The 15,443-nt window shown below is 47.1% G+C and overlaps 1 long non-coding RNA gene across 1 annotated transcript in view; it reads left to right on the top strand.

Moving 5' to 3' along the window:
* Positions 1-3,284: 3,284 nt before the first annotated feature.
* LOC122463857 overlaps positions 3,285-15,443 on the top strand; it is a 146,725-nt gene continuing 134,566 nt past the window's right edge. Inside the window, exon 1 of the long non-coding RNA XR_006287506.1 lies at positions 3,285-3,368. This is a non-coding gene — a long non-coding RNA (uncharacterized LOC122463857). The remainder of the gene's footprint in view (positions 3,369-15,443) is intronic.

Below are 15,443 nucleotides of genomic sequence, written 5' to 3'. Positions count from 1 at the left end.
CTAGCAGATGGGATGTACCGGGGGAAAGGCAGAAGGCTCGATGTTGGTGGTCCCCTTCCTTGTCTTTCAGGGGGCCTCCACATCAGATGGAAGGGGCAGAGCTCGAGCCTTCCGCTTGTCCTGCTTCCCCTGTACTTGGACCCAGCCCTCCATGGCATCACCTGTGGGCTGTCCAGAAGGGGTCGGGTCAGGGGGCAAGGGCGATGGCATGGGAAGGTAGCGGTGGGGTGGCATGAGGGAGGGAAAATTCCCCCTGGGTCGGGCCCTCTCCCACGCCCGGCAGTAATCCTGCCCCACCCTCCTCCATAGGCCCCCCCCCCCGAGACTGCACGCAGCGGGGGTGGGGCTCTCCCGCTCATTTGGGCATAGTGGGGGAGGTACCCCTAGGGCCCGAGTGAGAGCAGTGGTGGGCTGGGAAGGAGGAGGGGCGTCTCTGGGCACCAGGCAGCCAGGGGTGCCAGCGATGACGGGGCCGGTGTCCTGCCTGGGCTCGGGGGTCCCAGATGCTCTTCTGTGCCAGGCCAAGGGGCAGACCCTCCGGACATGCTCCATCGTCTCACAGAGGTAGCACCGGGCCTCCCCCGTAGAGTAATGTACCTGGTAGCAGGCCGCTTGGTAGGGGACCAGAAAGGACTCGTCGAGCTCCTTTCCGCCACGTGCCGCTGGCGGCAGTTGAAGCTGCATCTGCCGGTGGAACGAGAGGACATGATGGACGGTTTCCTCAATCTCAGCCAAGAGCTCTGGGACATTTTGGGTACGTCTACACAGCAATTACACACCCACAGCTGGCCTGGGTCAGTTGACGCTCATGGGGTTCGGGCTGCAGGGATGTAAACATGGCACAGATGTTTGGGCTTGGGCTGGAGCCCGCAGTCTGGGACCCCACAAGCAGAGCCCCAACATCTACACAGCAGCATTTATGATGGAGGGTGGGGTCTTTGCAGCCCAGTGAGAGAGGGCTGACAACTGACAGCGGTTTCCTCAAGGCAGAGCAGGAGGGTAACAGGGCAGCATTCGGGAGGAATGGAGGTCAGGAACAACCGGACGCCCAGGTCCTCCAGCAGGATGAACACGCCCCCCACTGCCAGGCCCTTCTCCGACGCCAGGAAAAAGACCACCTTCCCATACGTTTTGGAGGCTGCCATGATGGCCGTGGGCCCCACCGCCCGCACGTAGTCTCCACGTGGGGCGAGGCAGGCACCTGGAGGCAATGGACGCCATTCTTCCTGGTCAAGGTGGGGAAAGGGCCCCCAGCTGCCAGAGGTGGTAGCAGAGGTGGTGGCCAGGAGAGATGATGTAGTGGCAGGCGGGGGAGCCGTCGCCACCTGGGCTTATGCCCTGGGAGCTGGGAGGGGGCACCCGCAGAGCTGGTGGCGGGAGTAACGGGGAGGGATGCGGTTGCAGGTGGTGGGGCCACAGCAGAGGGGGCAGTCCTTGCCATGGAGGGCCTAGCTTTTTTGGTGGGGCCCTTACCCTTCTTTTTTCCCTGGCCTTTCCTGCCAGCTGGGGGGCTTCCCAGAGTTGGAGGGGGCAAGGAGCGCGGCAGCAGTGGAGTTCACCCTGTTGTCTGCCGGTGCCCTGGCGGGGGCAGTAGCAGGTAGTTTGGCAGCGGCAGTTGAGGTGAGAGCCACAGGGGATGATGGGGGGCACAGGTGGAGGAGGGGCAGTGGGAGCTGCCTGAGGGATCCCACCCACCTTGTCCCCTGCCATAATGAGCATGGATGGCGAACAAACACCGGAGGGGGGGTAGGGAAGGGGGAAAACAGGGCAACCACTCCTCCCCACTAGACTGCAGGGAGGAGAGGAGGGTGCCAGGAGGAGAGGGCTGGATGGGGGGGGGGGCTATCAAGGAGGGGGTTGGACTAGATGATCTCCTGAGGTCCCTTCCAACCCTGATATTCTGTGATTCTGTGACTTGTGGGGGTTCAGTCACTGACACAGGATGGGATTCCAGCTCCTCTAGCTGCAATAGGGGAGGGGGAGGTTATAATAGCATTGGGGGAGTGCAATGACACAGGGGTTCAAAAGAAACAGGGGAGGGGCACAAGTGCATGGGAGGGGGGCATGGGCACATGAAGCAAGGGGTTAATCAGGGCAGGGAGGAAGGGGGGAACAACAAGGCTAGAGGTAGGATAGGGAAACCAAGGGGCTAGCTACAGAGGCTGGGGTGGGACAAACAAACTGCAGAGGGAAAAGGGCGGGGCAGGCAAACAAACTAAAGCTGCTGAGGGCCTGAGGCAAAAGTGGGGGCAAAGGACTGCAAGGGGAGAGGGAGAGACTACTGCGGGGGATGTCAGTCCAAGGGGGGGGGTGGCGGCACGTGTGCCCACATGCACTTGCAAAAAAAAAAAAGGCAATGGTTGCTGGCTGTTGCTTCAGGCCCAAATGGTGAAAACAGGGCATGGCAAGCTAGGTAAGCAGCTGAGTCCCAGAGGCAGGAGCTGAGGGAGATGGTATTAGCCAGTGGGGATGGTGGAGGGAAGAGCAATGTTGGTGGTGGGGGAGGGGAGACACAGAGATGGACCAGGGGGTAGGCTCCACACCACAAGGACACCACCGCCCTGTGTCCCCACAAACAAAGTCAAGACCCCCACCACAAGAGCACAGTTCAAAAGTTACTCAGTCTATAGAAGGCCCCCTCCACAGTGGTCTGCAGAGACTCTGCATGCTCCCCCAGCAGCAGATGGTCCCCTTCTTCCTCCTCCTCAAGGCGCCAGCAGCTCCCAGGCAGCAACAACAGCTCCAGCAGGCAGTCTGATGGCCAGGCAGGAAGGACCCCTCGCAGGTGGTGGTGGTGGTGGTGTCCACAGCAGCAGTAGCAACCGCTGGGGCTGGGGTCCCTCACTCCCTTCCTGTGGGGAGCGGGCCAGCAGGAAGCCCCCAAGGGGCTGCAGCAGGAGCAGCAACAACCGGGGGGTGTCCAGTAGCCAGGTAGCAGAGAAGGGGAGGGTTGTCTGGCCTAGCCAGGGGAGTAGCCGCAGCAGCAACAGCGAAAGCCCAGGGCCTAGCACCACCAGCACCAGCTGGAACAGCAGCCTCCCGCCTCCCTCCAAGCCAGAGGGCTATAGGAGAGGAGTCAAGGGCTGATCTCCTGGCTACTGGAGAAGCAGCAGGTTGCTGTTCCCTGACTGACCAGAGCAGGGGCTGCTCCAGGGTAGGGTGGACACATGACTCCAATTAACCTCCAAAGCGTCAGATGAGGCTGTTAAGCTAATGTGAACACCTGACTCTAATTAGGGCCCCTCTGATACTATAAAAGGGCTGACTTCAGGTAGATCAAGGAGAGCTGGGGAGTCAGAGATGAGGAAGTGCAGCTGAAGGGCTGGCTAATGAAGACATTCTCAAGCCACTGGAAAGAGAGCCTTAAGGTAAGGGTTAAGAAGGCTTTAAGAGAGAGAGAGGTGGGGGAGCTGTGGGGAAGTGGCTAAGGGGCTAAGGGAAATGTAGCAACTCTGGCAGTGAAAGGTTGGCTGCTAACAGCTGCTGCCATTAGGGTCCCTTGGTCGGAACCCAGAGTAGAGGGCGGGCCCGGGTTGCCCCCAACCTGCCCCTACAGAATCCTTTCCTGGGAGGGGAAGAAAGGCCCCTGTTAGGACAGGAGGATAAACTATTCTGGAAAAAGTCCGTATGGACAACAGAGACTGTGGGAGTTCTCTCGCCAACCTCCTTGCTAGCTTATGATGAAAAGGGCTCAGTAAACTGTACCATGGCCCCAGAGAGAGAAGGGCTCCGTGGAGGGTTGCAGTGAGCCTCTGAGGCTAGCATAAACTGCTTGGAAGCATGGGACCCATGGGGACAAGGTCAGAATTCTGCCACACCTTGTATCGGGCTATCTGAGTGTCATTCATTTAACTTTTCCTTTCTGTATGGTGTAATGAGCCCTCTTTCAGGAAGGAGGGGTGCACTATGAAATCCAGAATAAGTAATGTTTCCATTGTTACTCAGCAAACTCTTAACTCTAGGAACTGGTTTTTTATCTGAGTTGTCTGCTACCCCTTGAATGAAGAACGGTATCCTGCTTTGAATTGTCAATCCAATGTATGTCATCCAACCTAACTAACAGAAACAAATCTCAATGAACTGGTGCAATGTTGACTTAAATATAGAATGACAAACCTGTGTGTGTGTTTGTGAAAATTAAAGAATTTAAAAGAGGGCTGATGGTGAAATAATCAGTTCTAAAGTGACTCTCCATTTTATTTAGATTTCCATGTTCATTTATGTTGTTTTCATGCATTTGGGGAGGAAGGGAGGGTTCCTCAGAAGTTTGTATTTCATTTCTGATTTTTTGGCAAGTTAATGGAGCTGGCTTTCAGAGCTCCTGAACCTCAGCAAATTTTATTTGGTTTAGGGCTGTCAAGCGATTGAAAAAAATTAATTGCAATTAATCGCACTGTTAAACAACAATAGAATACCATTTATTTCAATATTTTTGGATGTTTTCAAATATATTGATTTCAGTTACAACACAGAATACAAAGTGTACAGTGCTCACTTTATATTTATTTTTGATTACAAGTATTTGCACTGTATAAAAACAAAAGAAATAGTATTTTTCAATTTCATCTAATTCAAGTACTGTAGTGCAATCTGTTTATCATGAAAGTTGAGTTTACAATTGGTGTGTGTGTTTTTTACATAATTTACAATGTAAAATTTTAGAGTCTGCAAGTCCACCCAGTCCTACTTCTTGTTCGGCCAATAGCTCAGGCAAACAAGTTTGTTTACATTTGCAGAACATAATGCTGCCCGCTTCTTGTTTACAATGTCACCTGAAAGAGAGAACAGGCGTTTTCATGGCACTGTTGTAGCCGGTGTTGCAAGATATTTACGTGCCAGATGCGCTAAAGATTCATATGTCCCTTCATGCTTCAGCCACCATTCCAGGGGACACGCATCCATGCTGATGACGGGTTCTGCTTGATAGCAATCCAAAGCAGTGTGGACCAACGCATGTTCATTTTCATTATCTGAGTCAGATGCCACCAGCAGAAGGTTGATTTTCTTTTCTGGTGGTTCGGGTGCTGTAGTGTCTGTATAGGAGTGTTGCTCTTTTAAGACTTCTGAAAGCATGCTCCACACCTCATCCCTGTCAGCTTTTGGAAGGTACTTCAGATTCTTAAACCTTGGGTTGAGCGCTGTAGCTATCTTTAGAAATCTCACATTGGTACCTTCTTTGTGTTTTGTCAGATCTTCAGTGAAAGTGTTCTTAAAATGAACAACATGTGTTAGGTCATCATTTGAGACTGATATAACATGAAATATGTGACAGAATGCAGGGGACATACAGTTCTTCCCCACGGAGTTCAGTCACAAATTTAATTCACGCATTATTTTTTTAATGAGCATCATCAGCATGGAAACATGTCCTCTGGAATGGTGGCCTAAGCATGAAGGGGCATATGAATGTTTAGCATATCTGGCACGTAAATTCCTTGCAATGCCAGCTACAAAAGTGCCATGCAAATGCCTATTCTCACTTTTTGGTAACATTGTAAATAATAAGTGGGCAGCATTATCTCCGGTAAATGTAAACAAACTTGTTTGTCTTAGCGATTGGCTGAACAAGAAGTAGGACTGAGTGGACTTGTAGGCTCTGAAGTTTTACATTGTTTTGGTTTTGAGTGAAGTTATGTAACAAAACAACTACATTTGTAAATTGCACTTTCATGACAAAGAGATTGCACTACAGTACTTGTATGAGGTGAATTGAAAAATACAATTTCTTTTATAATTTTTACAGTGCAAATATTTGTAATAAACAATATTCAATTTGATTTCAGTTACAACACAGAATACTATATGAAAATGTAGAAAAACATCCAAAATATTTAATCAATTTCAATTGGTATTCTGTTGTTTAACAGTGCTATGAAAACGGCGATTAATCATGATTAATGGTTTTAATTGCGATTAATTTTTTTGAGTTGAGTTAACTGAGATTATTTGACAGCCCTAATTTGGTTTAAACCAAGAGTGCCTAACAATTTAATGTCAGAATCTCCTGTCTGACAGAGTGAACTGTGATCCAGTGGTATGAACACAGAACATGAAACTCTTGCTTGCTCTCTAGTCACAGCTCTTTCTTTGTGGCCAAGGACAAGTTACATGGGGGCGATTTTCACAGTTAGGTGCTCAACTCCCATTTTGAGTCAGTGGCAGCTAGGTGACTGCCATTTGTGCCCCTGAGAATTTCTCCCTTAAACTCTGTTACTCAGTTTCTGTATGTGTAATGTGATGCGGGGGAGAGGGGGCGCAATTAATAACTGAAGGGTTGTGGTGAGAATCCTGTTTATAAAGCACTTGAAGGATAAACAGCACTGCCTGGGTGCTAAATACAATTTGTTGGAAAAGGAGGGATAGTCTTGTGATACAGCCATTATTGGAAACAGAAGATTTGGGTTCAGTTCCTGGCCTTGGTACAGATTTCCTGTGTGACCGTAGGCCAGTCACTTAATTTCTGTGTGCTTGGAATAGCTTAGGTCTATGAAAGCATGTAAGTATGCAGCCTACTTTAAAAGCTAAATATTATGGAACTGTTACATTATTCTTAGGGTAATAATGTGCTGTGTCTGTTCTAGACTGATCTTTGTTCTTTTGCTCTTAGCTTTTTTTTTTCTGAAAGATAATGTATTTTAAAAACTACTTAAAATATTTAAAAGGAGAAACTCACAGACATAAACTATAAGGGAATCACAGTTCACATGACATGTCTGACATTGAAATAGGAATTGCACAATTGAACAGAACCTGAAAGATTCCAGAGCTGAGAGCTGGATTTAAAGTTTGGCACTGGTTTGAATGTCAAAAGCCCCCACTAAAAACAATATAAGATACTGTCATTTTGTTAGGTATCAGTTTCTCAAATGTATCGAAACATTAATTAGCCTGTGTAAAAAATGTAAAATGTCATCCTGCTCTTATAGAAAAAGCTGCTTGTAATTCTTTGTTTTGATTTCAATTAAAAATGTGTCAAGGAGGGAAATTTAGATAAGATCAAATTTCAAACATGTTCCTTCAAGGAAGGAGTAAAGAGTGATACTGACTATTACCATCTTTATATGTATAACTTCCAATGCCTAGTAAAATAATGGAACAAATGCTAAGATGAAAAATAACACTGTATTTGGAGAATAACACCATCAGCAGAAAGCACTGTCTTTATAAATAAATCGTTAGGCAAATATTTACTTTTTTGATAGAAATGCAAAATTAGTTAGTGAGGACATCCAGGGTGCATGAGTTTGTGGATAAATACCAGAGAAAGCAAAGATAGATAAGTAATTACATAAATAAGCATACTGTAGTGATGACTGACTATATAGACAATTGGGGAAGATATATATTGAGGTCCTGCAGGGATCAATGGTAAGAATGTAAAAACTGGCATATTGGGTCAGATCAATGGTCCATCTACCCCCCATCCTGTCTTCAGACAGTGACCAGTGCCAGAGGCTTCAGGGGGAGTGAACAGAACAGGGCAATTTAAATGAGTGATCCATCCCCTGTCATCCAGTCCCAGCTTCTGGCAGTCAGAGGTTTAGGGACACCCAGAGAATGAGGTTGCATCCTTGACCATCTTGACTAATAGCCAATGATGAATCTATCCTCCATATAACTTATTTAATTCTTTTTGAAACCGGGTATGCTTTTGGTCTTCTCAGTATTCCCTTGCAGTGAGTTAGGTCGAGTTACCCAGGCCTAACTTTGTAGTGTAAATAATGTATGGGTCTTCACTGTCCAGTCCCTTCTGCCAACCTAAAGGGCTTGTAAAGTCGACTTCTGTACTCCACCTCCCCGAGAGACGTAGCGCTTCAGGCGACATCCATGCGTCAACATGGGGATAGTGTAGACCCTGAGCTGCATAATTCGAATGAATTGGCCTCCAGGAGGTGTCTGGAGAGTACTTTCAACTCCACTTCACTTCAGCCAGGTACACAGGGAACAGCCGCCCCCCTGTTAAAGCCCCGGGAACTTTTGAATTTTCATTTCCTGTTTGATCGGCGTGGTGAGTTTGTCAGCACAGCTGACCATGTATGCTCAAGGTCACAAATGTGCTCCAACATGGAGCACACAGGAGGTAGTGGATCTTATTGCTGTGTGGGGAGAAGAGTTTGTGCAGGCAGAGCTCCAAATCAGCAGAAGAAACACTAACATCTATGCCAAAATTGCACAGGACATGGGGGAGAAGGGCTACACCAGGAACACATCAGTGCCATGTGAAAATAAAGGAGCTTTGGCAAGCATACCAGCAGACAAGGAGGTGAACAGTTGCTCTGGTTCTGAGCCACAGATATGCTGCTTGTATGAGGAAATGCATGCAATTCTAGGCAGCAACCCCATCACTACCCCAAAACATTCCATGGATACCTCCCAGGAGCTCCGGGTGACCTCGGGCAACAAGGAGGACATTGACGAGGAGGAGGAGAATGTGCAGCAGGAAAGCGGAGGATCCATTCTCCCCAACAGCCAAGAACTTTTTTTAACTCTGGAGCCCATCCCCCCAAGGACCACTTGTTGGCAGAGTGTGACGCTGGGGGAGGCACCTGTGGTGAGTACACATTTTCAATCAAACTGTAGGGCTTTCATGCTGCTATTTTTAATGTTGAGTCTGAATTAAAAAATTGGGATAGAAGTTAGCAGCAGCCACTCCAGCTATGCAGAAGGTGCTCTCCAAAAAAGACTGTTTATGTATCCACGGATGGCTCAGGAATCCTCCCTTGAGATCTCTAGGAAGCTTTCATGGAGGCACTCTGCAATCCTTTGCAGAAGGTTTCTGGGAAGGGCTGCCTTATTTCGTCCACCACAGTAGGCCACTTTCCTGTGCTACTCCAGTATTAACTTTTCTGGCATCATTGTGGCACGCAGCATTACAGCATAAGGACCAGGTCTGTACCCAGATGCCTGCAGCATCTGCTCCTTTTCTGCCTCTGTTACCCTCAGGAGAGTGATATTGCATACGGTCACCAGGGAAAACAGGGGAAATTTAAATGCTAGCCCTTAAACTGAAAGCAATTTGATAAGTAATCTGCCCCTGTTTGGTGAATTCTGGGTCACACAACCACACTTTCCCAAGTGTGCCAGGGTTGTGGTTGGAACGGATCACTGCATATTGCAGCCAGCATTTTAAAAAGGGGGCATGACACTTCCCTATTTCTCTCCCTTTTCCCCCCAAACCTGGTGCCGCTTTTGTAACAATCAAACTATTTGTGGAGCTTTACACTGGTGCCTGCCCTCAAGCACCATCCAGGTTGCTATGGGAAAGGGGGCTGTGCTGAGGTTGCAGCCATTGGTCCCAAGGATGTCTTAACAAAAGCTGCAGCACAAGACCCCTTGCCCATGCCCTGTGGCCTCACTCACCATGGCTGTAGCATCAAACCGACTCTTGCAGTAGCCAGTGGTTCTGCTTAAGTTGTGGCTCGCAGGGAAGTGCATTGAGGGGGTGTTTCTTTTATAAAAAGATGTAACCTTGCACCAGAAACAATGTTTGCACTGTCAATGCTTGTGCTTTGTATTTTTTGCAGCTGAAATCTTGTACGTAGGCACATCCTCCACGCCAGGACAGAGACTTCCCCAGATTAGAAGGTGGAAAAAGAAGACTCGGGAGGACATGTTCAATGAGTTGAGGTGCGCCTCCAAGAGTGACAAGATGGCGCTCAGTGCATGGAGGATTGCACTGTCGGAGAGCCTGCACAACGACTGCAAGGACAGGGGAGCATGCAGGGAACATGAGCGTGACATGCAGGACAAGATGGTGCAGATTATGAGAGAGAAAGCAGACATGTTGAGGCATCTGTTTGAGGTTCAAGAAAGGCATCTGGATGCTAGAGTCCCTCTGCAGCCTATGCTGAACCTGCTACCATCGTCGACAAGTTCCACATCTTCCTCCCAAAGACATCCTAGGATGCGGGGCAGAAAGTCCGGTATCCCTTGCACTCAACTCCAGGGGAGGGTACAAGGACCAGAAGGTGCCCATTCCCACACCTTTGATTGTTACTGCAGTGCAATTGTAAGCGAGCTGGCCTTGTCTCTCTTCCCCCCCGCCACTCAATGTTATCAACCCTTTTGCCCCAGGTTCTCTTACTTTTCTTTGCTGTCTCTCAGTGTTTGGGAGCATAATGAAAATTAATAGATTAAGGAGAAAAGGCTCTTTATTCATTCAGCACACAGCTGTTAGTGGGGGTGTAGTTTACAGGGGAGTACATGCAATGAAGGGGACAGCTAGGTAAGGAACAACACACAAGTATCACATCACTGTAGGTCATTGATGAAACTAGTTTTCAAAGCCTCATGGAGACACAGTGTGCCTTGATGTGCTCTTCTTATTGCCCTGGTGTCTGGATGCTCAAAATTGGCTGCCACGCAATCTGCCTCCACCCTTGACCCCACCGAAATCTTTTCTCCCTTTGTTTCACAGATATTATGGAGTACACAACATGCAGCATCAACAATGGGGGATAGTGCTTTCACTGAGGTCTAACCTAGTAAGCACACTACACCAACGGGCTTTTAAATATCCAAAGGCACATTCCAGCACCATTCTGCACGTGCTCAGCCAATGGTTGAACCGCTCCTTACTGGTGTCCAGGCTGCCTGTGTACACCTTCATGAGCCAGTGTACAGCTGAGCGGGGTCCATGCTTGCATGGCATCTGTGCGGGTAACCCAGGTTTAGGGGAAAAAAGTGCAAAAAAGGCTTGGTTTGTTTGCCGTTGACTTCAGGGAGGGAGAGAGGAAGGAGCATCATGGGAGATTAATGCCATGTTCCCATAACCACCCATGCACATGTTTTGGTCCCATGAGGCACTGCAAGCCCAACCCAACATTCCACTCTGCTCCATGCACTATGGGATAGCTACCCCCAATGCAGTGCTCCGTAAGTCGATGAAAGCCCTGCTAGTGAGGATGCGCTCCGCCAACACAATGTGTATAGTGGGGACATGCAGAATCTACTTGCTTAAATTAGAGGCTCAATATTGACTTAAATAAAATCAGCCTAAATTTGTAGTGTAGACCAGTCAACTGTGTTGTGTGACATGCTTCCATATGCCTGTTTTAAACCTGCTGCCTATTAATCTCATTAGGTGAAGGTGACCCCTGGTTTGTGTGTTTATGTGAAGAGGTCAATAACATGTCCTTATTTGCTTTCTCCACACCAGTCTTGATTTTAAAGACCTCTGTCATCTCATTTCCAAGTTGAACAGTCTGTCTTTTTAATCCCTCCTCATATGGAAGCTCTTCCATACCCCTAATTATTTTTCATTGCCCTTCTCTGTACCTTTTTCCAGTTCTAATCTATCATATCTTTTTTGAGATGTGGTGACCAGAACTTCATGCGATATTCAAGGTGTGGGCATACCATGGATTTATATAGTGGCATTATGGTATTTTCTGACTTATCTATCCCTTCCCTAATGGTTGCTAACATTGTTAGCTTTTTTGACTGCTGCTGCACACTGAGTAAATGTTTTCTGAGAACTATCCACAATGACTCCAAGATTTTTCTTGAGCAGTAACAGCTAATTTAGACCCCATCATTTTTATGTCTAGTTGGGATTATGTTTTCCAATATACATTACTTTGCATTTATCCATATTGAATTTTATCTGCCATTTTGTTGCCCAGTCACCCAGTTTTGAGAGATCCCTTTGTAACTCTTTGCAGTCAGCTTTGGACTTAATTATCTTAAGTAATGTTGTACTATCTGCAAACTTTGCCACCTCACTGTTTACCCCTTTTCCCAGATCATTTATTCATATTTTGAACAGCACAGGTCCCTTATAGAACCCTGGGGGACCCTGCTATTTACCTCTCTCCATTCTGAACAGTGATTTATTCTTACCCTTTGTTTCCCATCTTTTAATCGGTTTCGGAGCCATAAGAGGACTTTCCCTCTTATCCCATGACTCCTTACTTTGATTAAGACCCTTTGGTGAGGAACCTTGCCAAAGGCTTTGTGAAAATCCAGGTACGCACTAGATCAAACTTATCCACATGTTGATATGTTTATAGAAATCTAATAGATTGGTGAGGCATGATTTCCCTCTATAAAAGCCATGTTGACTCTTCCCCAACATATCATGTCCCTCTGTGTCTGATAAGTTTATTCTTTACTATAGTTTCAACCAGTTTGCCTGACACTGAAATTAGGTTTACTGGCCTGTAATTGCCAGGGTGGCCTTTGGAGCCTTTGTTAAAAATCAGCATCACTTTAGCTTTTTCCTTAATTATAGTCAGGGGTGAAAGTAAGTTGAGTGACTTACGCTGGGGCCAGCTCTGGCCCCAGGAAGGGGCAGGGCCTAGGGCGGAAGAGGTGGGGCTGAGGGGGTCAGAGCCAGCCTCAGTCCACCCTGTAAGGTAAGTGCCCCCACTCCCCCACCGGGGTAGCAGCAGCCCGGGGCTCCGGGGGCTATTTAAAGGGCCTGGGACTCCCCTGCTTCTACTGCCTGTCCTTTAATTAGCTGCTGGAGCCCTGGGGAAGCAGCAGGGCTCCAGCAGTTATTTAAAGGACTGGGGTGGCAGAGGCAGCTGGAGCCCCAGCGCTTTAAATAGCCCCCACTACCCCAGGGCTCTGGGGGCTATTTACAGGGCCCATGGCTCCCCTGCTTCTGCTGCCCTGGTCCTTTAAATAGCCACCAGAGCCCCACACCTGCTACCTCAGGGCTCCAGCAGCGGGGCTCTGGAGGCAATTTAAAGGGCCTTGAATAAAGTGGCAAGTTCCCAGCCTGCAGTCCTGTGAGTAGAGAGTTTGTTTTTGTTTGCTCTGAGTGGGCCCTTTACAGAAGGCTGACTCTGCTACGGTTATTCTAGTTAGTTAGTTACCTTACTTCACACACTGTTGCATTGACTTCAGTGGGGCTGTTTGCAAAATAAGGAGTTTACTCAGTGGAGTGGAGTGGAGCAGGAAGAACCTGTCCCTGCATGAATGAAATTTGAGGCTGAAACTAAAGCAGAAGGTGCAGTGAACACCAGTTCACAGAAATGATGCCAAAGGGCCTGAGGAGATTTAGAACATTGGTGCAGGAGAAGTTTGGGAAACTTTTCCGCTATTATACCAGGTGAGAAATAATCTGAAATAGATATTCAGTGGGCAGGAGACACCTGAAAAGCAGGAATAAGTTGAAATTAATGAAGGGAAAACTTAGAGTGAACATCTGGAAAACCTGCCTGACAGAGCTCTATGAGATTCCAATCCCGCAATTGGATCTGAATGGGCAGAGTCATGCGAAGCCCTGCTGGTATAAATGTGTCGCCACACAGATCCACCTGCATAACAGGTTAGACAAACACCTGTTAAGGATGGTCTAGATAATACTTGATCCTGTCTCAGTGCAGGGGGATGGATGAGGTCCCTTCGAGCCCTATATTTCTATGACTTTACGAATCCAGTTACTCAACATGGGCCTTAGACTGTGCAACAACCTTCCAAAGGAAGTCGCGGAAAGTCACTGCTTGGGATGTTTGTCTAGACTACACATAGCAGTAGTGTGGTATACTTCGGAGAACCATTCTGCACTGGACTGTAAATGACTTAATAGGTCCTTCCCCTTTGTTTTCTCTGATCTCCATGTCTTATGACTCTAAATCCATGCATTACTTGTTCAAAGCTCGAACAGCCACTGTGCTTGATAGCGTCTATAACAGTGGAGGTCAACAGAACATTTTAATTAAAATCTGAAACAAAGCACAAACTGTGAACATTATCTCAGCAAAACCACAAATGTCTTCCCTAAAGCTTCAGGATTTGTCCCCCCCCCGCCCTCCAAAAAAGCCAGTACAGTAATAAATGTAAGATGCTTTCCAGCTTGAAAGCTTTAGACAATAAGAAGTTACCAGAATATGGTTTTCAATGGCAATATCGTGAGGTGCATCATCATTTAGAAACCTAGCCAGCAGGCAACAGATTCATCATTTTTATCATAGGATGCTGGCAGTACTGCTCTCCAGATGTACCATTTGGCACATTAAGCAATTCTTTTCTTAGAAGGGGAACCTATGGTTTTGCCATGTACTGCAAAACACCAATGGAATCACTACATAAGCAAAATGCCAGTAATGGTATAGTGGTCCAGCCACAAGGATTGGTATGTTAATTTTGTTTTATTTTTTCCCAGCGTGTCATCTGTAGTACTGGATTTTGTGTCAGAATCATGGCTGGGCTGTCTAGTATCATATTTTTAAGTGCATTTTCAGCTGGAGGTTTAAGCTGGGGAACTAATGATTTTTGATGCAAAAATGCGCTGTGCTTAGGTCCATATTATCATTTTACCCTGATGTTAGACACTGGGCCAAATTCTGCCCTCAATTCCACCCATGAAACCCCTGGCCCAACATATGCAACTTTGGAAATGGTATCCAAACACCTCTGAAAGCCAATAGTTCACACTAAGACTGTGGCTTATACTTCTTGTTACTTCCTAAGAGCAACTAAGTCTTAAAATAAAGCTTTGGCTTATTTGTAAGTAAGAAGATAAAAATAATCACAGTATGCTGCATTTGCATTTGGAAGGCAATGATTGGATTCTCAGTTTCTCCATACTTTAACTCTAATGGATTATCAGCTGGTTTGACCTTGAAAATGCAGACTTCAAACCCTTTATTACTTACTTCATATCTACTGTATATCAGACTAGTTGCTGGACTTCGATTTGCCCATGTGGTGCCAATGTTGCAATGAGAAGGCTGAGAAAACTATTGTTGTTCTTTGAGCTGTGTTGCATTTATTATCTCTGGTTCACACTCAGGACATGTTTTCGTCATGTTGGCAGGAAAAATTGGGGAGTAGAGAGAGGAATCATGTGGTGCTTCTTCCTAGGACCATGCCTTGTGGCTGTACATATAAACAGAGGGGGAATGTTTTTTGGACTTACATCTTGAATTGCTTTGTTTTTTGGAGATGGAGAAGAAGGCAGAACTGCAGCTAGCAATTTATTAATTCTATTGTGCTGGTGCTCAGCCAAAATAGGGGCCTCATTGTGTTGGCACGGTACACGCGTAATGAGAGACAGTCCCTGCCCTAAAGAGCTTACAATCTAAATAGAAATAAAAAAGAGAGGAAAAAGTGTGGGAGGGGAAACAGGCACCACAAAATGATTCACAAGTCACATAGCCAGTGAGCAGGTTTTCTGAATCCCAGCCCATTGCCTCATCTACTAGAACATCACGCCTCTCAAATTTACATGTTTATGCCAGCTGTCCATTGTCCTATTCTCCCCCCATCCTGATCCACTCACCTGTATTACCTGAGGACTTGTTCAATTCTCATGGTGGCTTTCCACTGGTGTAACCCCATTAATGTCAGCAGAATTACTCCAGTGTAAGCGAGAGGAGAATTGTACCCATACTCTTCCAGTTAGGCACAAGAGGGAAAATCCTGGGACTTAGGATTGCACATGCCACTCACTCACAAGTTAAACCAGCTCTTCACTGTGCTGATCAATCCTG

Source organism: Chelonia mydas, chromosome 1, assembly GCF_015237465.2.
Source record: "Chelonia mydas isolate rCheMyd1 chromosome 1, rCheMyd1.pri.v2, whole genome shotgun sequence".
NCBI classification, from domain to species: domain Eukaryota; kingdom Metazoa; phylum Chordata; order Testudines; family Cheloniidae; genus Chelonia; species Chelonia mydas.
Note: the sequence above shows the minus strand (reverse complement) of the source record. Positions and strands in the feature narration are given on the sequence as shown.